This window comes from Lissotriton vulgaris, chromosome 5 (genome assembly GCF_964263255.1).
Source record: "Lissotriton vulgaris chromosome 5, aLisVul1.2, whole genome shotgun sequence".
NCBI classification, from domain to species: domain Eukaryota; kingdom Metazoa; phylum Chordata; class Amphibia; order Caudata; family Salamandridae; genus Lissotriton; species Lissotriton vulgaris.
In genome coordinates this window covers 975,033,408-975,057,944 of record NC_141693.1, presented here as the reverse complement: position 1 = coordinate 975,057,944, position 24,537 = coordinate 975,033,408, and positions in this window count along the sequence as shown.

Genomic DNA, 24,537 nt, shown 5'->3' with positions numbered 1-24,537 from the left:
GAACTTATTGGTCCGGAACAATCTGGTTTCGTCAAAGGCCGTTTGTCCTCTGACAACTCTAGGGTTTTATTTAACATCCTTAGTAAAGCCTCTTCTGTTACCTACTCCCTTGCGGCCATAACCTTAGATGCCGAAAAGGCGTTTGATAGGATAAGTTGGGACTTTATGTTTTACACCCTGACTTGGATAGGTTTTCCTCCTAAATTGATCGCTCTAATTTCCCTCTTGTATTCTGGTCCCAAAGCCTCTATGTTTGCTAATGGTAAGATCTCTGATTACTTTTCTCTCTCTAGAGGGGTTAGGCAGGGCTGCCCCTTGTCCCCCTTATTGTTTATTGTTGCTCTGGAACCTTTTCTAACGAAAATATGGCAGGATTCTCAAATCACTGGATATAACCCTGGCTCTGATCAAGTTAAATTATCTGTTTATGCGGACGATATTCTGTTGTATTGTTCTAATCCCGAATCCTCCTTGCCCTCCTTTCTTAGTCAGGTCGATGCTTTCTCCTTGGTTTCGGGGTATCGCCTTAATCGTGATAAATGTGAGATTCTACCCCTCAATATCTTATGTCTCCACCATTACTTTGATCAATCTGGTTTTTCCTGGCAACCGTCCAAGATAAAATATTTAGGTTTATGGTTTACCCCTTTTATCTTGGACACTTTGAAAGCAAACTTTGATTATATTACCAAGAAATTGTCTGACTCCATCTCTAAATGGCATCCCCTATTTCTCTCTTGGTGGGGTAGGCTTGATTCAATCAAAATGATGTTGGCCCCTATCATTTTATACTCTCTTTCCATGATTCCTGTTAAGATACCGGGTTAATACTTTAAGAGATTAGATTCGATCCTGTTGAAGTTCCTATGGAAGGGTAAACCTCCTCGGATTGCTTTATCTTCCCTTAAAAAAGACAAGGCACATGGTGGCCTTAAATTCCCAGACTTTAAATCCTACCATTATTCTTTTGTTCTCAAACAGACCTCCCGCTGATTGACTACGGATATCCCTACTCATCCTTCGGTCTGGCTTCCTATGGAAAAAACTCTCATTTCGCCTTTTGATTTCTCTGAACTTTTGGACTTTTCTGCTAAAATTGCCTTTTTACTATCCCCGGTTATTGCACACTCCTATAATCTTTTATCTCCCTTATTGCCCTCCTCTTATCCTTCTCTTGCTTCCTTGTCTCTTCAACCTATCTGGCACAATAAATTACTCCGCATTAAAAATCGCTCTTTCTTCTGGAAATCCTGGAGATGTAAGGGTTTAATGTGGATTTCTCAACTTCTTGTCGATAATACTCCTCTGACCTTTCCTGAACTCCAAGCTCAATTTCTTCTTCCCAACTCCTTTAAGAAACTATATGATCTTTTACTCCAATCACTTCTTCAATATCTTCAATCTCTTCCACCTTCTTCTGAACCGCCTCCCCTATGTTTGACTCTTTCGCCGCTTTTAGGTTCTTCCCCCTCAGCTTCCCGCATCTACAACTCTTTACTTGTTCCCTCTACTCGCATTAAAACAGGAACTGAATTGGCCTGGGAACCTGACTTATCTTTATCTTGGCAAGTCTCCTTATGGGACAAGCTTTGGGTTAAGATTCTTAAAACATCAAGAGCTGTCAACACCACTCAAACCCTCTATTTCATTTATGAACGGTTATTATTTTTCCCAGTGAAGTTAGCTTCCTTCTCTCCCGACCTTTCCCTCAAATGTTAGTCCTGTCCCTCTCCTCATGCTGACTTATCTCACATGCTATTTCATTGTCCTCATATCACCTCCTTTTGGAAATCAATCTGGTCCCGCATAAACATTATTTTCAGCACACAAATCCCTTTTTCTCCCTCTAATGTCCTTCTGGGTTCCTTGTCTCAGGATTTGCCCCGTTCACCTTCTCACTTTAAATTATTGGATTTATTTATAGCCGTTGCTCTCCATCTGATTACCTCCAATTGGAAGCATGCCACGAAAGTTACTTACTCCGCTTGGTGGAATGCTATTTGTTTTAATCACAGATTAGATACCAATTATGTCACCCCTGTTTCCCTTGCTATTAAGAGGGATTTACTTTGGATTCCTCTTACCTCCTATTTATCCACTCTCTCGACCTCTAACCCTTCCATAATTACTACTAATGTCACCTCCTCTGATGAAGTTCGTAAACCTCCATGAACAACCCTTAGTTGTCTTTTTTATATAACATTTTTGCTTGTCTTTTCATTCAAATTGTTATCAATTGTTTTCTCGATTTACCGCCTTCTCACTGTATTATTGCATACAATGTTATATCTGCATATGTTATATTACTGCATTATTTTTCCCATTTTTTGTTTTCTTCCTCTCACCCGTTTCCCGTTTCTCTTCCTTAGAGATTTGTGTTTATTGATTCCGTTTCACTTTGTTTATGCATGAGATTTGTGTTTATTGATTCTGTTTCACTTTGTTTATGCATCATATTTTGTATTGCCATTTTAATTCTTTTTCTCTCCTGATGCACTACTATTGTTTATTCCTTTTCCTTGGTTTCAATAAACTTGAACTTAAAAAAAAAAAGTTTGCATCAGGTTAATGTCACACGAAATGCAGCAAATAGTTTTAACCTCTTAAATGGGAGTTTACTTTTCCATTCAAAAGTTATTTCATGCTGGGAAGGTGCCCTTTTATTGGCGTAAATAGCACTTTCCACTGCTTTGTTCCATTTTGAATCAAAGGGGTATAACTTGGGCGTATCTTTGGTGGATCAGTGCAAGCTCCCACAGTTTCTGAAGCAACACTCGATCTACTAAGATTGCTTAACAGGCTTTTTGTCAAGATAGGCTTGCTGCACAAATCCTACACTAAAAGTCAAGCACACACCTCTGCACAAATGTGCAAAGGTTGTGGCACTAGGCAGCCTGTTTGTATGCCAGTGCAGGAGTAATAAGTAGTAGCAAGCCATTTTTTATATTATGTCTAAAAAAATATATAATTTGGACTGTCTGTGCATGAAATTTCTCAACAGAAAATATTTGAACAAATGGGAGCCAGTAACTCTATTATGTTCTCCATAGCTGGCAAGAAGCCATTGGGAAACTTTGCTACTAACAGCCAGTAAGCCTTAGTCACCAACCCAGCAGTCCTGGTTCCATTTTGGCATCTTTTGGAAGTAGTGTGAATTGAGAGCTGGGTTAAATTCTGCTGCGATTGTCATACACTTGGAGTAAATCCTGCCCAGTATTGCCACTGTGGTGAAAAACGAGAGTGGTACTATAAGAGGCTGTTTGTGACTCGTATCACTATAATTTGAAAAGTAGCCTAGTCCTGAAGCTCTAAGGGTGTTAATTTAGAAGGAGCTTATGAATTTTTGTGCATGTCTGACACAGTATCTTTCAAAGATGTTTGTGTTTTTTGGGCGACTCACGGTCTAATTGTGTTTATGTACAATCTAAAATAAAGTTGAATTCAACCCGATTTATTTGTCAGTCCCGTACTTTCACGGAAAGAAATGCTGAGTACTCTTCTCTTTTGCACATGAAGTAGTGTGGCTCACTGGTTAGAGGCGGCAGACCCGAGAGCAGAGGACGGCCCGGGACTAGGGTTCGATTCCCGGCGTGGCAGGATTCTGGACCAGGGTCAGCGGACTCGATAATTCTCTCGCCTCGGTGCCCACTCTGATCAGCGATCACACTCGGCAACTCTGGGCATTAGCTTGCCTCATCTTCACTAATGGCCCCACTAGACCTTAGGGGATGCCTGGTCTCACCCTGGAGATACCCATTAAGGGACCATCTCTCAGGGAAGCCAGGAAGGGTTTCACAGCGGTCCAAGCGCCTTGGGACCCTCCGGGTAAGTAGTGCGCTATATAAATGCCTATACATTACATTACATTACATTACTGCTGAAAGGTTCTAATACTGAATGAGTTATCAAACATCTGATGGGCAAAAAATATCCCAGCTGCACCAAACCTAAATATTTAGCAGCTATAATGGTGACATGGCAGGAACATCAAATCTATGTCAGGAACGGAGGCGAGGATTATGCTTATCTTTCTTCCCTTTTAATGCTAGCAGTCATTTTAAGAAACATCTTAACAAAACTACAATTCCCATGATGCCTTGGGAATTTCAACAAACAAAAAACAATAGAGTTCAACATGGTGACAGTCTCTTCCTTTAGCCAATCAGGAGCCTGCAGAACCAGATGTAGTCCATCAACGCTGACCACCCATCATCTTTCTTCGCTGCTACGCAGCCAGAGATTAGTGCTGAACCTATTTCATATGCATTGTGTTGTTTATTCATGCCGTATACAGATCGTTACTGCTGCACTGTCTTTCTAGTGTATTGTTAAGTGTATTGCTAATTTATTTCTTGTCACAGTGTATTGCCCATTTACTTCTAGTTGTTTCCGCGCTTCTAGGGACCTGTTCGCTTTTTTGATATTTGTGGCATTGTTTTATTTGTTGCCTTGTTATACTCCCACACTGACGTAGGTTGCTTTGGTTTGTGCATAATAGCAGAGGAAGCGTTTTTTGCTCCTTCGCTGCTTTTCTGTGGTGCGGCTCCGTGGTGCGTTCCTCCCACTGCTTGAGGACATCTGACTGGCACCTCCGGCCACAATGCGCTCTTGGGATTCAGCGCATTCCATGCATTCCTCAGTACCCGAGAAGCGTGCCACGGTTAGAAGCCTTTGGTTGTCTGAAGAGTAACGCCCTTCGTTGGAAAGCTCTGTACTACCATTAGGCAGCTTCATGACTTACGCCCTGTCTATTTTATTTTTTTTATTTATTTTTTACACTTATAAAGCGCGCTATTGCCAATCGGCGTCCTGGCGCTGAAGTGATAATTCCAGAGAAGCGAGAATCAAGGTACTTATTGGGAGAATAGCCATGTTTTTAGCTCCTTCCTGAATGCCAGGAGATTTGTATTGAGTTTGAGGGAGAGAGGAAGGGAGTTCCACGCCATCGCAGCTCCCCTGACAAAGCTCCTTCCGCCCCAGCGTGCCCTCTTGATCCGGGTGGTTTTGACCAGCCCCAGACTGGCCGACCTCAGTTGTCTACCTGGTCTATACCACTGAAAAAGATCTTGAAGGAACACTGGGCCAAGGCCATGCAGTGCCTTAAAGACAATGCAGAGGGCCTTGAACCTGATTCGCTTCCGTACCGGAAGCCAGTGAAGTTTAACCAATTCCTTGGAGACTGGGGAAAATCTGGGCAAGCCCCCGATCAAGCGGGCGGCCGCATTTTGTAAAACTTGAAGCTTGTTAAGCACTCCCTGTTGTGCCTCGAGAAAAAGGCTATTACAATAGTCGATGCGAGATAGAACGAGGGCTGTCACCACCGACTTTCTACTGCCCTCAGGAAGGTAGGGTAGAACCTTTCTGATAATTCTCAGAATGTAATGTACTGAGGAACTCATCGCATTGACTTGGGGTTTAAAGGTGAGAAGGTTATCAATGACAACCCCCAAATTCTTCACCTTTGTTACAGGGATGGGAGGAGACTCCATATCAGTGGGCCACCAGTTAGGGCTCCAAAGATTAGTACTTGGGCCAAAAATGATCACCTCTGTCTTTGATGAATTCAATTTTAAACAACTTTTTGCCATCCAGGAGCTGACTGCAGACATACAATCCTGGAATCTGCCTGCCACCTCCCTCTCAGTCCCCGGGAGCACCGAGACCACAATCTGGGTGTCGTCGGCGTATGATGTTAACTCGAACCCGAAGGATCTGATTACTGGGGCAAGGGCGGCAACGTAGATGTTGAATAAAGTGGGGCTTAGGGAGGATCCCTGCGGGACCCCCCCCCGGGAGCTCGAAAGGTCTTGATTCATACTCCCCCATGGCCACCACTTGTACCCGCTCCGTTAAAAATGCCTCCAGGAGCTTAAGTGCTTGGCCTCGAACCCCGCAGCCCTCCAGCCGATCTAATAACAATGCATGGTGGACAGTATCGAAGGCTGCTGACAGGTCTAAAAGAATCAGCACTGCCTGGCCCCCTTCGTCAAGCACCTTCCGGATCTCCTCTGTGGATTTGATAAGAGCGGTCTCGGTGCTGTGACCCTCTCTGAAACCATGTTGTGCTGAGTCAAGACCTTTTGAATTGCGCAAAAAGGAGCAGAGTTGGGAGTTCATAATTTTCTCAACCAATTTAGCAGGCAGTGGCAACCTGGATATTGGTCTATAGCTATTGGGGTCCGAAATGTCAAGGGAGGGTTTTTTAAGGAGCGGGCTAATTGAGGCCCGTTTCCAACTCTTAGGGAAGTTACCTTTCTCAAACATCAAATTGAAAATCCCTGCCAGTTGGTTCGCGATAGGAGCAACCGCCAGTTTTGCAATAGAGGTGGGGCAAGGATCGTAAGGTGAACCTGATTTGGTGGCTAGCAACAGTTTTGCTACTTCCTCTGCCTCCACAGGGTTAAAGGTCAAGAGAGTAGCCCCCGTAAATCCCGCATGGGAGTTCCCATGAGGAGTTTCAAGGAGGCTCTGGGCCACCTGAGGTTCAAGAGAGGTGAATATTACCTGAACTTTATTCTGAAAGAACTTTGCTAAGGACTCACAGAGTTCTGGGTTGGGCGGGACCGTCACCGCCTTCGGAGAGGCAAGACTGGTGACGGTATCAAAGAGTTCTTTTGTTGAGTTCTTAGCCTTCTCAATGCGGTCCGTAAAGTATACCCTCTTCGCTTGCCTGATCTCATCTTTATAGACCCTTTGGCCGGCTCTAAGCCTTTCCTTATCATACTCGGAATAGGTGGACCTCCAGCTCCGTTCTAGTTTTTTACATGCTAATTTAGCTTCTCTAAGGACGTCCGAGAACCAGGGGGCTGATGGCGCCGACCTAGCGGGTCGACATCGTTTGGGGGGGGCCAGCTTAAGGCAGGCGTGATCAATCCAGTCTGTGTACTCAGAAGTAGCTGTATTTACGTCTGTCGGTCGGGCCGGGCCAGAGGCCAGGAGCAACTCCTCCAAGTCTGTTCCTTTGATGTTTTTCCAAGGCCTACACATACTGCTAGTATGACCCTCATCTGTCACTGTTTTAGCCTGAGGAATAAGGATGGCGAACCGCACCACCCCATGGTCTGTCCAGGGTAGAGGTTCGGCTATTTGAAACATAAAATCAGAACTGTTGGTAAAGATTCCATCTAAAGTGTGGCCTGCCTGATGGGTTGGACCTACTACCGACTGGATCAGGCCCACTACAGACATAATGTCTAATAAGGCCAAGGTATCAGAGTCAGCGGGATCTTCCAAATGGAAGTTAAAATCCCCCAGCACAGTGAAGGAATCAGCCCCAACCGCCTCCTCTAAAATACTGCCCACTGTATCAAGAAAGCGGGACTTCGCCCCAGGGGGTCTGTAAAGCAAACATCCCTTGAAGGAGTAGTGGTTGGAAAGATCCAGCTTAAAACCCAGGGCCTCACACGCCCCGGAGGAAGTAGGAAAAAAGTGCCCTTGGATGGATGAGTGGTAAATAATAGCCACCCCTCCACCCCTCTTTTTTGGTCTATCCAAGACGAAATTAAGGAAATTAGGCGGTGTTGCTTTTACCAGGTCAGGACCTGAAGCTGCGTCCGTCCAAGTCTCCGTGACAAAGGCAATTTGTGCGTTTGAGTCGAGAATCAAATCGGCGCATTCCATGCTGTGCTTTACCAGAGACCTAGCGTTAATTAATATACAGTTAATGGTAATTTTTCCTCGTCTATTCGTCTGCCTGGGAGTCTGAGAGAGGGCTCTGATTCTATCCCCAGTAATGGGAGGGAACGTAGCTTTACAAGAGGTACAGCAGTGTAACCCCACCTGTAGATCTTTATCCGGGGCCATCCTCTGACATCCGCTCATCAGGCTGTTCCCCCCTAATTCCCAGAGCTGCTTATGGTCATAGCACAATCTCTTGCTGGGGTCTGGAGGAAAATTGCCAGGGGTTATGGCGCTGGGCGCGGGTCCGGCGCGGACCTAGGTCTGTATTACAGCTAATTTGCCTACGCTCCTGTGGGAGTCTGTATTATTTTAGGACTCTGTCTTACAGGGACCCTCCCAGACACTTTTCCTCCCTGAACGATTTTCTTGCACCTAGGGTGAACGGTCCCTGTGGCTTGGACTCCACACGGTGAGTCTTTCACTTTTAAGTTTAGGCTGACATCCAGCTCCCGCATAGCGAGTACTCTGCCCGAGTGCTGTGTATTTAGTGTTCCCCTTTGCACTGCAGTGACAGCAAGGGGCATCTCCTGAGCATGGAAACCTTTGATGACTTCCAGCAGGAGGAGGACCCCTTGGCAGGGCTTCCCTAGAATGAGGATTTTTACGATGCAGTAGACGCGTTGATTCATAGGGCAGTATCTGAGGCCATGGCCCGTCTGGAGGAGTGTTTTACGAGCCAAAAAGCCCAGGCCTGTGACCGTATTGCGGGCCATTCCTTGTCTCCCCTCTTGCCCGGGGGAACCAACCCAATTCTAGGATTCGGCACCCCACCACCCAAGAATCCTCGCAAAGCGGAGGTGGATATTGACACCTTCGCTAGGTTGAAACAGACCCCCCCTCTCAGCCCTGGGCCAACTCTTCCCCTGCAGTTGACACCCAGAGTTTGTACTCAGACATGTTGGATCCAGACGAGATCCTCCACCTGAAGTCTTCCGAATGGGCCCCGTCCAAGAAAATCGCGCTGTACATGGCGGGCCGCATTCGGAAGCCTCTGGAGAAGGATTTTCGGAACTGCTTGCAGGCGGAGTGCCCCCGGCTCTCCCGTGAAAGCAAAAAGGGAATTATTTCTAGACTTTAACGTCTTTATGGTGTCCTGTCCCTTTGGTGTGTTGGACCCCTCTCCTTGAATTTGAGAAAGTGGCAATGACACCAGAGATAGATCCCCAAACGGAAAACTTTTCTGCAAAAATGTATTAAAGATCCCAAAAAGGGGATAGACATATTTTGGCAGACTTGCCAAGACAAGCTCTTTGACACCCTGGGCCGTCTAACGAAAATTCTAGACATGGCGGAAGACGCCAAAGTGTCAGGTTCCCTGATCTCCCCATACAAACTCTCTGCCTGGGCACAGCAAGGGATTGTGTTCCTGGAAAACATGAATTGCTCGTTATCTCCAGAGCAATGTTGCTATTTTGCTTTTTAAGGTCGACCCCAAGCTGTGGGACCTGGTTGATTCAGAGGCAGGCCCTATCGCGCAAGACAGTCTTTTGGAGAGCCGTTTATCAAGGAGCTGGGGCATTTCGTGAACAGCTTCACCTCCCTTAATAGGGCGCAGCCCTCCATCAAAAAGGTTTTTCACTCTCTGTTTTTCTGGGTGGCCTGTCGAGGCAGGGGCAGCTCAACCAGCCCATTCAACAACCAATATCCCTCCAGAGGTCAAGGCTCCCACCAAGGCCTGTACCAAGACCAGGCCTGTTATGGTAACTTCTATCCGACCAGAAGAAGACGGGGCAAAGTCAGAGGAGCGGGAGGAGCAGGTTCTTCCAATAATACCAGTGAGTGTCCTTCCTTCTTCACGTGTAAAAATAGGGGGCCGGCTTTCAAATTTTTTTCCAGGCTTGGACTTCCATCACTGGGCCCGCCTGGGTTCTTCAGACGATCCCACGGTTCCAGATAGAGTTCTTTGGCACCCCATTCAGTTTGCAATGCCCCGCCCCATAATTTTTTTCATGGAGGACGCGGCTCTGGTCGACGCCGAGGTCCAATCCCTTCTATCAAAGGGCGCTATATCCCCTACCACCCCACATCCCAGGGGGTTTATCATCAATCTTTTTTTGTGGACAAGACAGAGGGGTGTCGCCGACCAGTCCTCAATCTGTTCGAATTCAACGAGTGGATCGTCTACCGTCACTTCAAGATAGAGGCGATCCACCTGTTGTGGGATATCGTCCGTCCCGGGACTGGATGGTGCGTCTGGATCTCAAAGACACTTACCTGTCAATATCAATTTACTCACCTCACAGGCGGTTTCTGCAATTCTGCTGGGGAGGCAAGACTTACGAATTCACCACCCTCCCCTTTGGCCCCTCGTCTGCTCACTGGTGTTTCACGAAGGTCCTCAAGCCAGTTGTGGAGCACCTAAGGTCTCACGGGATGAGACTCATTGTTTACCTAGACGACATCCTCATCATGGCACAATGTCCCAACCGCCTAACGGTGCAGCTTTGGCGCACGGTTTACCTCTTACAACAGCTGGGCTTCGTAATCAATGAATCCAAGTCCCTTCTGATCCCCTCTCACCGGGTGATTTTTCTGGGTTTCTCAATCGACTCCGCCACCTCTACTCTCAGCCTCAAGTCGCGGAAGGTCACGAAGATTTGACACAAGTTGAGACGAGGTTCGGCCAGGCTGCGAATCTCCTTGAGACAGATGGCCCACCTGGTATGTCTCCTTTTGTCTTCCATTTAAGCAATCCCTCTGGGACCTCTTCAGTACCATGCCCTCCAACGCTTGAAGGCGGCGCATTTGCGCAAGGGTCTCTTGTACTCCCAGTAGGTGACCCTCTACAGAGACGCCAAGGAGAAGATCAATTGTTGGCTGGTCAACATGGAGGTGTGGAATGGCCGAGCGATTTTGGCTCTGCCCCGGACATCGTCATAGAGTCATAGAGTCCGACGCCAGCAGGTCAGGTTGGGGCAATTTCGCTACAGGAGGACTGTGGTCTCTACACGAACAACGTTTACAATATCAATTGTCTGGAGCTTCTGTTGGGCTCTTTTGCAATTCAGTGTTGGACCAAGGACTCTGTCCAGTCTTACATTCTTCTCAAGATGGACAATGTATCCGTGGTCTGCTACATCAATCATCTGGGAGGCACTCGGTCGAAAGCCCTTTCTGACCTTGCATCCAATCTTTGGCAGTACTGGCTGAAACGTCAGATCTCGCTCACAGCGGAGTTCCTCCCAGGTCAGGACAATCAGATAGCGGACTTTCAGTCTCAAAATTTCTGGTATGGGAGCTTATGGAAACTCCACGGCGATGTATTCTCGGATCTCCCGACTGGATCATCAGCTTCCCAGATTTTTTAGTTAGAGGCCGGATCCGCTGGAGGCAGCCACAGATGCGTTTTTCCAAGACTGGAGCGAGGACAAGGGTTATGCCTTTACCGCATTCACCATGATTACAAGAGCCTCAGCACAAATCTGCTGGTATAAATCGGAGGTGGTTCTAGTCACACCAATTTGGAGGTCTCATGTTTGGTTTCCAGTTCTTCTGGAACTTTCTTGGGATTTTCCAATCCCTCTCCCCCTGTTTTCAGAGCTGCTTCTCTACCCAACTTAGCGATCCCATCCCCTTGTTCTGCAAGGGTTTCTTGCTTAGATGTCCGGGCCTTGGATGTCAACGATCAGATGTTTACTCCTTAGGGAGTAACCTTTACAGTCCGAAGACGGACGAAGTGCAGCACGAGGGTGATCTCGTACCCAGCTTTCCTAGAATCGCAAACACTGTGTATTTTGGCATGCTTTAAGGCTTATGAGGAGATGTCACAAGAGTTTGTCCTCCTGGGGAGCGTCAGCTTCTGATTGCCCTGAGGAAACCTCACAGGGCGGTGTCCTCCTCCACGATTGCCCGCTGGTTACTGTGGGTGAAGCAGGAAGCAGGTATTGATCTGTGTTTGTTCGGAGCCCACTCCAAGTGTCGGGTGAAGGCTTCCAAAGCTTTCGCATTAGGGGCCCATCTGGAAGATATTTTGAATGCGGCAGACTGGTCCTCGAACACGACCTTTAAGAGGTTTTACTTCAAGTCGGTGCTGCATATGGCCTAACTGGTGGTGAGTAAGCTTTGAACTAGCATAATTCTCACCTCCAGTCCTGACATACAGTGAAAAATTTCATAGCTTTCTTACGGAAAGTTTTGATTCTATTAAGTTACGAAATGAAAGGAGGACCCCGCACAGGTTAATTGGGAACTGGGGGGATAATAAATCTAAAACAGACTCGGGCGTCCCCTCAACAAAGAAAACACACAAGTTGAGTATTTTACCCAAGAACCAGCATGCCGTTATTTCGGCGGGAAAGGTAAAGTTACAAGATTTGGAATATAATCTCTAAGAGCGTACTTCAACTAAGGAGGCAAAATCTATGTGTGTTTTCTTTGTTGAGGGGACGCCCGAGTCTGTTTTAGATTGATTCTATTAAGGACGCGGAGGTGAGAATTATCCCACCCTTTAAATTTACCATGATACACGTGGTTGTATCCCTCCCACTTCACTAAGTAACTTGTTTTGATTGGACTTGGTTGCTTGTTTGCACTATTAAAGATGTGTTTTCCTATGCAATGGTTGTAGCTCTTTGCTTTTCACTTACAGGTTTTAAAACTTAACCATGGCAGGGTTCTATTTCGCCCTCTTTGTTTCAGAAATGGATACGAATAAACAGGATGCTTGAAAGTATGGATTTGGCTGACTACGCCCAACAAAAGAGGATGGGTGGACAGTGTTGATGGACAATACCTAGTTGGCTAAAGGAAGAGACTGTCACCATGTTGAACTCTATTGTTTTTTGTTTGTTGAAATTACCAAGGCATCATGGGAATTGTAGTTCGTTAAGGTGTTTCTTAAAATGGCTGCTATCATTAAAAGTGAAGAAAGATGAGCATAATCATTGCCTTCATGTCCTTATTAAAATTGAAATTTCAAGTTACAATAGCAATCACATTTTTCACTCTGCACTGATATCAGCTTTGGCGACAGTGCGAACAATTCTCTTAGCTTCTTCCCAGTTCAAGCGCTGGGAAACTTTACGAGGTCAGTGCAGCACAAAGCGAGGTGCTCTTGATTCATTCATTCACCTTCTTGGACAATTAATATGAAACAAGATCACTTTCCTTTTCTCTAATTTATAACTAACAAACTGCCCCCCTTGGTGAATGTTGTGAGTTCGGCTTTAGTGACCACAGAACAAATAGGAAAAGGGTAGGAGTAAATATTTTTATTTCTTCGGAAACATTTCCTTTTACACAAAGTGTGACTTGTTCGATATGCACTTGCTGCTTTTACTGGGTATGTTTAATAGGACAGTGGCTTTCTTTTGTGTTATGTGGCTGATTTCTCGAACCCACTTTTTTTTCTCTTCTAGGCTTCTGTGGAGAGACTACTTGTTAGGACTTTTTTCAGTCATTTGTACTTTGCAAGTGACTCTTCCCACACTTTCTACCTCATGATATGGACCTTGACATTCTGACAACATTTTTGGTCACTGGTGGGGAGTAATACCAAAACCTACCAAACCACCTAGTCTAGTGGTAGTAGAGGTAGTAACTGGTAGTAACTGTCACCATTTCGTTTTTTATCATAGTAAACCTGTTGTTGTTGCTCAGCCTTATCTGAACTGTTCTCTGCCATATCACTGACTTTTCCTAGTCCCATTTTTAACTCTGTGATGTATTCTAGTGAGATTTTCTCCCCCATTAGTCTTTAGATATTTCTAACAAGGTTTGTAGCTTCCTTCCAAACATTAATTTAAACAGGAGAACAGCATACGCTAGCTTGGGTTTTATTATGAATAATAAACAAGGCTAAGGGTAACAATTTATCCCATTCCCATCTTTCTTGACTTAACATTTTCTTCGTGAGTTTAAGGGCCCCATTATACCACTAGACCAAACTATCGGTTTTAGGATGGTAGAATGGTAGAAGGACATGGGAAATTGCTTGATTCCCAACTGCGCACATGCTTGTTTCTAAAGTTGTGAGAAAAAGAGGGTTCCTTGGTTTGTCACAACTTCCTTTTCATAAAGGTATTGCTTCTGGGTAATGAGTAGCATCGTCTAACATTTGTTCTATGTACTTATACCCTCACGAAGAAGGAATTAGAGGTCCTACAATATATGATCCTAAAAAGTTAAAAGGGATTACTTTGATGGGTATTTTCTGCAGAGGAACATTGAGAGCTTTCTGGTTATTTTACTTCTGAAACCCATGGCTTTTACCAGGAATACGTTTTTATCTGAACAAAAATACCTGGACATTAAAAATGGTCTAGAATACAGTAAGAACTTCTTTGGAAACCAAAGCGACTTGTGAGTAGGTGAGAATGGCCATAGTCATAAAACAGTACTTGATCCCAAAATGGTTGGGAAACCAAAAGTTGAGAAACTTGGACTGGTTTTGCTACTCCATAGAGTATCCCTTTATTTATCGCAAAGTTTGGATCTACCTGTGAGAGATTACCATCATTTCCTCAAGTCTGATCCCAGGCAAACTCTAAAGGGGATATTCTAGTTGGGTTGCTCCAAAATGTATATAAAAAAGCCAAGGTCCTTGGAAAAGTAAGGTGTTTTGAGGCAACCTGTTATTTTTTCTATTTTTCTTCTTTCTACATTAACTTTTTCTCCTTGATGGGACTATTTGGATTAAGTTCTTCCGGAGACAAAGATGCCTCCTTAAGCCGGTACCTCTTCTCTTTCTAATCTTTTGTTTTCCTTTTCTTTTCCTGTAGGGCCATTGCATTGTGGGACCACTGCTGGGAGTCGAAAGAACTCTACTCCAGTATGTAAGTCTCCCTTTTAAATACAGTGAGAAGGTAATGCTCAATGCAAATGCTACTGTGCTCTTTCTCCGGGACTATCCCACAGTGCGGAGACCTTGAAATGCTGGTAATGAAGCTGCATACCGGTGCCTACAATAAAGAAAGAGGTCCACTTACACCTCGATAGAGCAAGCAGTAAGGGTGGGGGTATTGCGATCATCTACAAAAAACACCTTTCCTGCCGCATTCTGGACAGCCCCATCCTAGACTGTGGGAATGCCCACTCTAGTATTCAACTCTCCCCCCTAAAGTCATTCTCGGGTATTCTCTTGTATCGAACCCCGGGAGCACTGGGACAATTATGCAGTTCACTGTCGGAAACCATCATTTCACGAGCCTACACCTCCTCCAACTTCCCTCTGCTGGGAGATTTAAACCTCCACTTTGACGATCCTTCGAACAAATTTGCAGGAGAATTAGCACTCGACCTGGCCACCTATCACCTCCACCTCAAGAGCTTTCAAGCTACCCACGTAAAAGGTCATTTATTAGATCCAATCTTTTCAAACATCACCGAATTAAAAATCAGTGAGCCCCTACCTATCCCGTGGTCTTCCTAGTCCCATTCAGATGGCAAAGAATTACTGAGACCCCCCAGGCACAGGCCCCACGCATTCCAGAACGACCCTGGTCTAAACTTATCCTTGATGACTGGAGATGCGAACTAGAACTCACCGTCCCCAAACACGAGTCAGACTCTTCGGTAGCAGACAAGAAATTCTCAACCTGGATAGAAAACTCACTGGGCCTTGTATTGCCAAGAAAAATCTTATTAAAAATAAGCGGAACCTTCAAATCCCCTTGGTTCAATCCAGAACTATGTGACTTGAAAAAACAATGCAAAAAATGAGAGCGTACATGGAGGAAAGACTGGGCCACCAATAAAAAAAACAGAATATAGAGCAGCCATCAGGTCCTATAAAGCCTCCCTTAAAACAACCCAAGCAGCCTTCTTCAAAGGGAAAATCCAAGCCTCCGCCAACTCATCAAGGGAAATTTTTGGCATTGTTAAAGAACTTCTGAAAGTCCCAGACCCGCCCCCGCTCCCGACCCCTCAGGTCGCAGATGTAATGAACTGGCAGAATTCTTCTCAACCAAAATTCAAAATATCTTAAATACACTCCCAGTCAATGATCAGCCATCAGAACACCTTCCCCCAGTTCCCTCAAATGACACCCTTAACTTAGCTTCCTTCTCCCCCCTCACAGTGGAGATGCTCCCCCCGATCTTAGAATTAATAAAAAGTTGCTCCCCGGTAGACCCTGCACCCCTCAACATCCTGCAGCTAGTGACACCCACTATTGCCTCCCCTATCACCAACTTAATCAATGCCTCTTTAACACATGGCATTGTCCCGCCTAACTGGAAAAGAGCCATAGTAAGAACACTGCTAAAAAAACTCATCTTGACCCCCTGGAGATGGCTAATTACCGGCCCATCTCCCTACTACCGGGGAACAGCAAGGTGGCAGAAAAATTCGTCAACCAACAACTCTCCGCCTTCCTGGAGGCCGGTGGACTCCTACGCTGCTCCCAGACAGGCTTTTGTCCCGGCCAGGGCACTGCACCACCCTGGTTGCATTTGTAGAAGATGCAAGGAAGATCCTGGACTCAGGAGGCTCCCAGCTGTGATCCTGCTGGACTTAAGCGCAGCCTTCAATACGTTTGATCACCGTATCCTGACTCACCGTCTCAGCAGAATGGGAGTCACAGGGTCGGCCCTAGCCTGGCTTAAATCATTCATAGAAAACAGAACCTATCAGGTTTCTGAAGGCAACATCCGCTGCTCCAGAGCTATCCCTCTCCAATGCGGGGTGCCTCGGGGCTCGTCCCTGAGCCCTACACTCTTCATTGCATATATGTCCCCATTGGAGGAAATTGTTGCCCCCTTCGGTATTAAACTGATCACGTACGCAGACGACACCCAGCTGGTTGTCTCACTAAACCAGACGGATCACTCCCCTGAAAATATGCAGTCCTGCCTCAAAGAAATCTTCCAAACAAAACAGATGGCCAGTCAAAAAAGAATCTAAAAAAACACATGCTTCATAAATGTACTCAATAGCCTGGTTAATGGGATGAAGCTGGGAAAATAACGAACAGTCGATGTTTCGACCCCTTTCAAGATGGCAGGTTAAGATTGATCCCTTGCAATGGGGTCTTCATCCCATTAACCAGGCTATTGAGTACGTTTATGAAGCATGTGTTTTTTTAGATTCTTTTTTGAACCTATGGTCATTTGATTATTTAAATTGATGTTGTACTTTTCATTTATGTGCAGCCTTTGCGGCTTTTTATGTCACTTACCCTTTCCTACACCCACTGCATACCTCCTCCCCTCCCCAGGGCACTACACTAATTTTGTAAATGTAATTTAACATGGCTGCCTTAATAATGGACGTAGCTTCATTGTGATTAAAAACAGTGTAAGCAGATTGACTTTTTTGTCCATTTATATTTTGTAATTACTTTGTGTGTTTACTGGGACCCCTCTCTGGAGCTTGAGGCAGAGCTCGCGAATGAGGAGATACGCACTGCCATCAGATCGCTACAGTCGGGTAAAGTGCTGGGACCCAACGGGATCCCAATAGAACTATGCAAACTTATGGCAGACACTTTTTTTCCACACCTACTTAATATGTTCAACAACAGTCTGGAGAAGGGGCGGCTGCCTTTGGATCAGAGAATGGCCACGATTGTGGCTATTACAAAGCCCGGGAAACAACCGACTGAATGTCTCTCCTATCGCCCAATCTCATTACTCAATGCGGAAGCAAAAATACTAGCCAAAGTGCTCGCAAATAGATTACTACCACACCTTCCGAACTTAATTCATCCGGACCAATCAGGCTTTATGCCAAATAGAAATACAGCACTCAATCTCAGGCGACTGCATGGCACGTTAGCTCGGACACATGCCCTGTCGGAACCATCGGAGGTTCTTTCCCTTGACGCAAGAATGGCCTTTGATATGGTAGAATGGGCCTACTTTTTTGTGGCACTCCCGCACTTGGGCTTTGGCCCAAAGTTTTGTGCATGGATCCGGCTCCTTTACACCGATCCGATGGCCTCCTCTGCTGCGGCGTATTAGATGGGCGGAGGAATGAGAACCGCATTTCTCTCTATGCAGATGATATTCTGGTGTACCTTGCAGACCCTGGCAGCACTATACCGGTGCTCCTTGAGCTTTGCAACACTTTTGGGAAGGTCTTCGGATATACTATAAACTGGTCTAAATCAGTTTTATACATATTGAAAGGACCGATGCCGCGACTCCCCCAGACTGTCCACTGGCGATGTCCACACTGACTCTTTTAAATACTTGGGTATGCATATAACGACAGACCCTGCGGCTTTTCTTGCCAAGAATCTGGCACCTCCCATGGAGCGTTTGTGACGGGATGTGGCGCACTGGGAATCTCTCCCCCTGACGCTGTTGGGAAAGGTGGCTTTATTTTAAATGATGGCCTTGCCACGGTTTTTATATGCGCTAGAAAACACGCCATTTCTGGTACATTTGAAATATTTTAAACAAATAGAAGCCCTGGTGTCCACGCTCTTATGTGGCAACAAGTCGGCGCGCATAGCGCAGGCAAAATTGCATTGCAATTGGTACGATGGTGGCATTGCGCTTCCCAACGTACAATTATACTACTGGGCTGCGCACCTCTAAATTATCAATCAATGGATACATGCCCCCCAGACAGATCCAGCATATATGGCGGATAGGGCGTAGCTGGGCACGGGCAATATAATGGCGGCCCTGTATAACAAAAGATTGGCGATGAAGTTAGAGGGACCGACAAAACACACGGCCATACTATGGTATACAGTGCAAGTGCGGTTGGGGTGGAAGGAGACCGTCACCAAACTTACCCCCCTTTGGGAAGCAAAGCAGCTGGGGACACGTAGGAATAGCAAGGGCTTTGAGAAATTGGATAACATAGGTATATCTACAGTGGGCGACCTACGGGACGAGGGGACGGTCATCCCATTTGACCAGCTTCAACAACAATACGAGCTTGCACCTAGAGAAACATTCAGCTACATATAAATTCGCCCCGTGCTCTTGGCAGTGCTTCCACAAGAGGCAGATATACTGGAGGCCTCCCCCCTAGAAGACAGACTCCTTACAGATTTCATGCCAAAATGCGCCACGTCATTCACCTATCGCAAATTGGTTAATAATCTCTCAGATCCCACTGTGACATTGAAAGGTAGATGGATGGCTGACATTGGAGCCATGGACGAGACAGAATGGCAGGAGGCGCTAGCCTCACCCAAGGAGGTGGGAATCCCGGCAAGACTCAGGATTATTCAGCTCAAAATGTTACACCGCTCCTATCTTACCAGGAGCACGCTTCACAAAATAGGCAGGACGCAACATCCATACTGCCTTGGGGGATGTGGGGACGAGGGTTCCTTTTTTCATACAATATGGGATTGCCCACTGATAACTGACTACTGGCGGAAAATCCTACGAACAATATCCCAAACTGTGAGTGTCTCCTTGCTGCCCGACCCACGTTGATGCCTTCTCAATATATGGGAACCTAATGACTTATCACAACATGGACAAACATGGGAATATAGTGCAGAAATGGGGGGGGCACTGAAGTACCATCGTTAGAGGCTTGGTGTAGGGATATGGATGTTAATATGGTAACTGAGAGGACTGTATACATAAATGGGAGGTGCCCCCGGAAGTGGACCAAATTATGGGTGGCCTGGAACACTTACACGGGGGATTTTTGGGACCCAATTCTTGAATCTGATGGCGATAGTTCAGACGATGAATCAGGGGAAGATTGATGTGATGGGACGGGGAGGGTATACTTTGGTTTGTAATAGGCACCACTGGGGAGGGATGGGGGAGGATGAAACTTTATGTCAAGATCGATTCAACCGCAGAGTAACCTTTGAATATATACATGCTCTTCGTCTCACCGATGTTATGTGCAAAACTAATAAAAATTATTTTTAAAAAAACAAATCATTTTCTCTCCAGTGAATTTGATTTTAAACCTAAGTGAAAAATAATTTGGCATGGTCACACTAGTATTTTTCTAGGTCAAGGTGTAATTAAGTGGTTTCCAGTCATACTAGGCCAGTTCATGGACAATGAGGTTTTACTTACACAGTGACAAACAACTTTGTGTAATTGCTCACTGTGGATGCATCATTTTCAACATATCTAGCTTGCCTTTCTTAATAAATTAAACACTGAGCTCTGCAGGCTTACAAGGCATACTTAAGGGGAGATCTAGCTAACGTATACAAGTAGAATTTTAAAGAGGGCGAAAGTACAATTTCTAGCTTTATTTCACTGCAATGCGTTTAAATTGCTGTCCAGACAAAGCATAATGGTGCTCTCTGCTGCACTCTGATATATGTGGGGAATATAACTAAGATCTGCAGCTCAAGTATGATATTATATTTCCATGCCACTGCTATAACTTACAATGCCTGCACTGTCAAGTTAAAAATACAATTGGGTGCAACCACTTTTACCGTGCATTTATAGAGACTGAGCACGTGCACTGTGATACTATGTCAGTGGTGCCATACATTGAGTCATAATTCCAGCAAAATAGGATTCGTAAAATGGTGAAACATCCAGGATGACCACAGAGAAAAGGAAATTTACTACACCGCCTCTATATACTCTAAGAAATCAGCCATTGAGTTAATTTGCTTTTTGAGACCTGAGATTTTCGTTCCAGAGGTGAGGCCTTGCTACGGGTGGCAAAGTGCATTTTGTGACACTAAATGAAATCATTCTGAGAAGAGGAATTTTGGTACTGTGATTGGGGGAGAAGATGCACTTTGATGCAAACCTATCCCTCCATTAGAGATGATATTTTGCCTTCTCTAATTAAGGGAAACACACCTAAATACTAGAATAAGTCGGTTTCCTTTGCTGTAGTAACTGTTTGGTGGAAACAATTAATTGATTCTTCCTTAAAGTGTTGGTGTTGCTGTTTTCATTCTGTGTGAAGACTGCCTGCTTTCAATGGCTATCACTAAATTGTACTAAGATGTATTTCTTCTGCTTCAAGGCCTATATTTTAGAAAATTGATCTTCACTTTATTGAACTTATTTTTAATTGTTGGGGTTTTGACTACGAAGAGTATCTGTTTAGAGGGGAAGTGTTTTAATCGAATCTAGTTTGTTGCAGTAAAAACAGTTTGGATAAAAGTCACACATTGTTTTGTTCCCAACATTAAGTTTGGGCAGTTTTGTGGGGAAGTCTAACTGATCTTTTGAGAAATATGACCTCCATTTTGGTTCATAATGATCCAGTCTTTCTCAGACACGATTGACCACTCAATGAGCCTGCAGCATGCCCACACAGTGGACAAGTGCAGTGGTCTTGTCAATGGCCCCCCAAAGGTGCACCATTAGCAAGCTCACCTGTGATCATCCGCACCCAGCTTGTGCCCAGCCGCCAGGGATGCTGCATGTGGTCCACTGAATAAAAGGATAAATGCATGCAACATGTAGACCCTAAAACTCCCTTAAATTTCTCCTTCCTACTCTATGAATGAGAAAAATAATAAAAGCATGGTAGGTATGGTGAGAGTATATACAGCGAGATAAAATAACCAATTCCCACCTGTACTGCAGTTAAATTGTAAGTTTATAACCTTGGACTTTCTGATAATTGTTTGCTCAGCCATAAAGCATACCCTGTCGATTTGAGACCTGATCTTAGAACTAGATGTTTTGACTATAACTGAGACGTGGTTCTCTGACTTAACAATCAATATAGTAAAACCAATAACACCTCCAGGATAGTCTATATTTGAAGACATTGTGATACTGAAAGGGGAAGGGACATGGCAGTAATAACAAGTAATAGGAAAGCAAAGAAACTTTTCATGTTGTGATCCTTCTCTTGAATCATTACCATACATTTTACAGATACAGCAGGAACACTGTGTAGGTGCCTATCGGCTACCGAACACATCTTTGGAAGCCCTAGAGTTCTTATATGCAACACTAAATGAAGTGGTGGCCAAAGTACACAGTTGATGCACTTTTGGTGGATTTGCATATGCATTTTGATAAACCATCCTCAGAAAAGTAGCTAGACATATTGACCTACTGAATATGTATGATCTACAATATGGCTCTCCACTCCATATCCATCTGTGGAGGCATTGCCTAGATGGAGCTGGAACCTCATCAGACATGTGCACTTTGGTCACACCGGTGGTCTGATTACTAGGGAGTTCCCATTCACTGTGAAGGGTGGCTCCAGAAAATACTGATCTCCACAGCTACAATAAATATTACAAATCGGAAATGGAACATGATTTCAGCTAAGGATTTATGTTAGAAAGTACTGGAATAGGGTTGAATGTGACCCTTCAGCTCAAATTATTTTTAATCATTATGACCAGCAACCAACAGCTTTGTAAAATCTGGCTCCATGGACATCATTCAAAGAGTGAAATAGACTTTAAATTGGGTGGGAAACAAAACTGTGAAAAACAACGAAAGACCCTTTAAGATTGTTAGAAAGGAAATGGAGGCATGGATACAAAATAAAGAATAAACTATAATGGATTAATGAACATATTATTTATAAAAAGGCTATTATGATAACTAAAGCCAACTATTATTTAGAGAATATTTTAAAAGTTGTGAATATTTCACAAGAGTTGTTTGCTACGATTAAAGATCTACATGTTCCCATAATACAAGAAATTAATTTTGGTTCAGAAGAAAAGGCAATCAAATACATATCAGAAAAGGGGGATATCATTGGCAAAAGAGAAACAACAGGCATTGTTGACTGCAAAGACACACCAAGCCAAAAAGTCTGCAAGGAGTAGTTCCGATGTTGATTTATCTGCAGAAGTTTACTGATGAGGATCTCCATCTTTTAACTGAACATTCAGAACCTTGTGTCAGCCAACTGATCCATTGCCAGCTAAGTTGTATGAGAAATATCTACAAATCGACCCAAGTATGATGATAACTATTGTAAATGCTTCTTTGAAGGAAGGTAGTATTCCTGATAAATTGAAAGTAGCATTGCATATTTTCAAACCATAGACCAGTCTTACATTTTCCATTTCTTAGTAAAATCCTAGAAAAAGCAGTGGTGAAACAAATGTTAAGCTATGAAAATACAAATTACTGCCTCCACTCAACACAAATGAGTTTTCATGAAGTAAAATGCACAGAAATGACAAATACATCAGCCGAGGATGATCTTATACGTAGGGCCGATAAAGATATTTCTACAGCATTATTATTGCTTGCTTTGATGGCATCTTTAAATAAATTACATCTCAAAATTGTACTTACTACTAAGGAAAGAACTGGGATCCAAAGAACAGAGTTGAAATTAGGTGAAGACTTTCTATGAAACAGATCCCTTTGAGTTAAAATTAAAAAAAACATGTATCCTCCCAAGGACAGTGCATACGCTGAGTTACCCAGGACTATGTTTTGTCCCGCTAATTTTTTATTAATCTATGTTTGATCCTGTAGCTTAATTTAAGTGAATCAGTTTGTCTAGAGTTCATTGTATATGCTGATGATACTCAGATAATAGCAAGCTTTAGAGAGAGTGTCGCAGACGATGGAGTAAATCTTCTCTATTGTCTTGAGTAAGTGCAAGGCTGGATTAGGAAAAATCATCTAAAAGTCAATAGCTCCAAAACAAAGATTCTAGATCTAGTGAAATGGACCACTCCATCTCTAGCTAGGTTCTGGCCTGGGTGTCTAGTATCACTTCTGCTATTGGTGGCAATAATTAAGAACTTGGGCATCAAAATCGATTCTGCACTAATTGTGACAAACCAAGTATCAACTGTGACTAAAATGCACCTATTTCAGCTGCACTTTCTCAAATGAGTGCTACCTCTATCACGCAATCTCAGAAGAACGCCATCCTAAATGCGTTTGTGTCATTGCGGTTAGATTACTGCAATTCCATTTACCTAGGTGTGCTAGCATATCTTGTTAAAACATTACAACTGCTTCAGAACTTTATAGCAAGACTGGCCACAGGTTACCAATAAAGGATAGAGTGGAATATAAAGCCCTGTGCTTTGTTTATAAAGAGTACACCAACCAAGCCTGTCACCTGTTGGGTCTGGCTTTAAGATATAGCATCCTGTGTGCTATTTGAGATCTGCAGCTAAATTCAACTTGATAATTCCAAGGGGTAAACGCAGGATACAAGACAATAGGAGGCAGAGCATTTTCAATAATGACAGGTAACCTGCATCCATTCAAACTATCTCAAAGAAGAGCTAGACCACATGAACTTTAGGGGAAAAAAAATAAACCTCGCTTTTCCCCAGTTAAAATGAGACAGTCTTTTTGGGGTGTAGGTGGAAATTGAGTAATGACCAATTTTAAGCACTGTGACACCCTAGTGAGAAGACAGGTGCGCTCTACAAGGCAAATAAACATACATATAAGCATAATAACGCGAGTAGTTTCAATTATTCACATATTTGTAGCAGGGAAAGGATTGAATATCTTAGAGTGTTTTTCAAGTGGCACTTCATACACCTCATTCACATGTGGCTTGAGCAATTACCTAGTCCAGTGCTTCCTTTGAAGGTTATTAGACCATAAATAAATATAGGCCTTTTTAAAGTTCTGACACTTGATATACATACGGTAGCATGTTATTCCAAAGGCACATTTGAAAAAATATAAAGGCATTCCATAGCTTTTCTTTTTCTCTTCATGGTGGTACCTATTTTTTGTGGCTTTTTTTAGGTTACAGAATCCCGAAAAAATGTCAAGGTTACAGCGTTATCTTTGTCACCTGTTCCATAAAACCCATCTTCTAAACTGTTGGAAAATATGAACTGCTAGGTGTGAAGAAACAAAAAAGTACTTCTTATAGGGCCATAAATTGGGACACAGTGACTCACATGCTCACGGGAAGTTCTAATGTGGTTGCTAATTATTTCCTACCTTGTCTCTTCCTTAAGTCTGCCTGATCTAGTAGACAAAGGCATGCTATGCTCCTTGGGGCTACACTCCTCCGGTTTTCCAAGCAGACCCATTTACA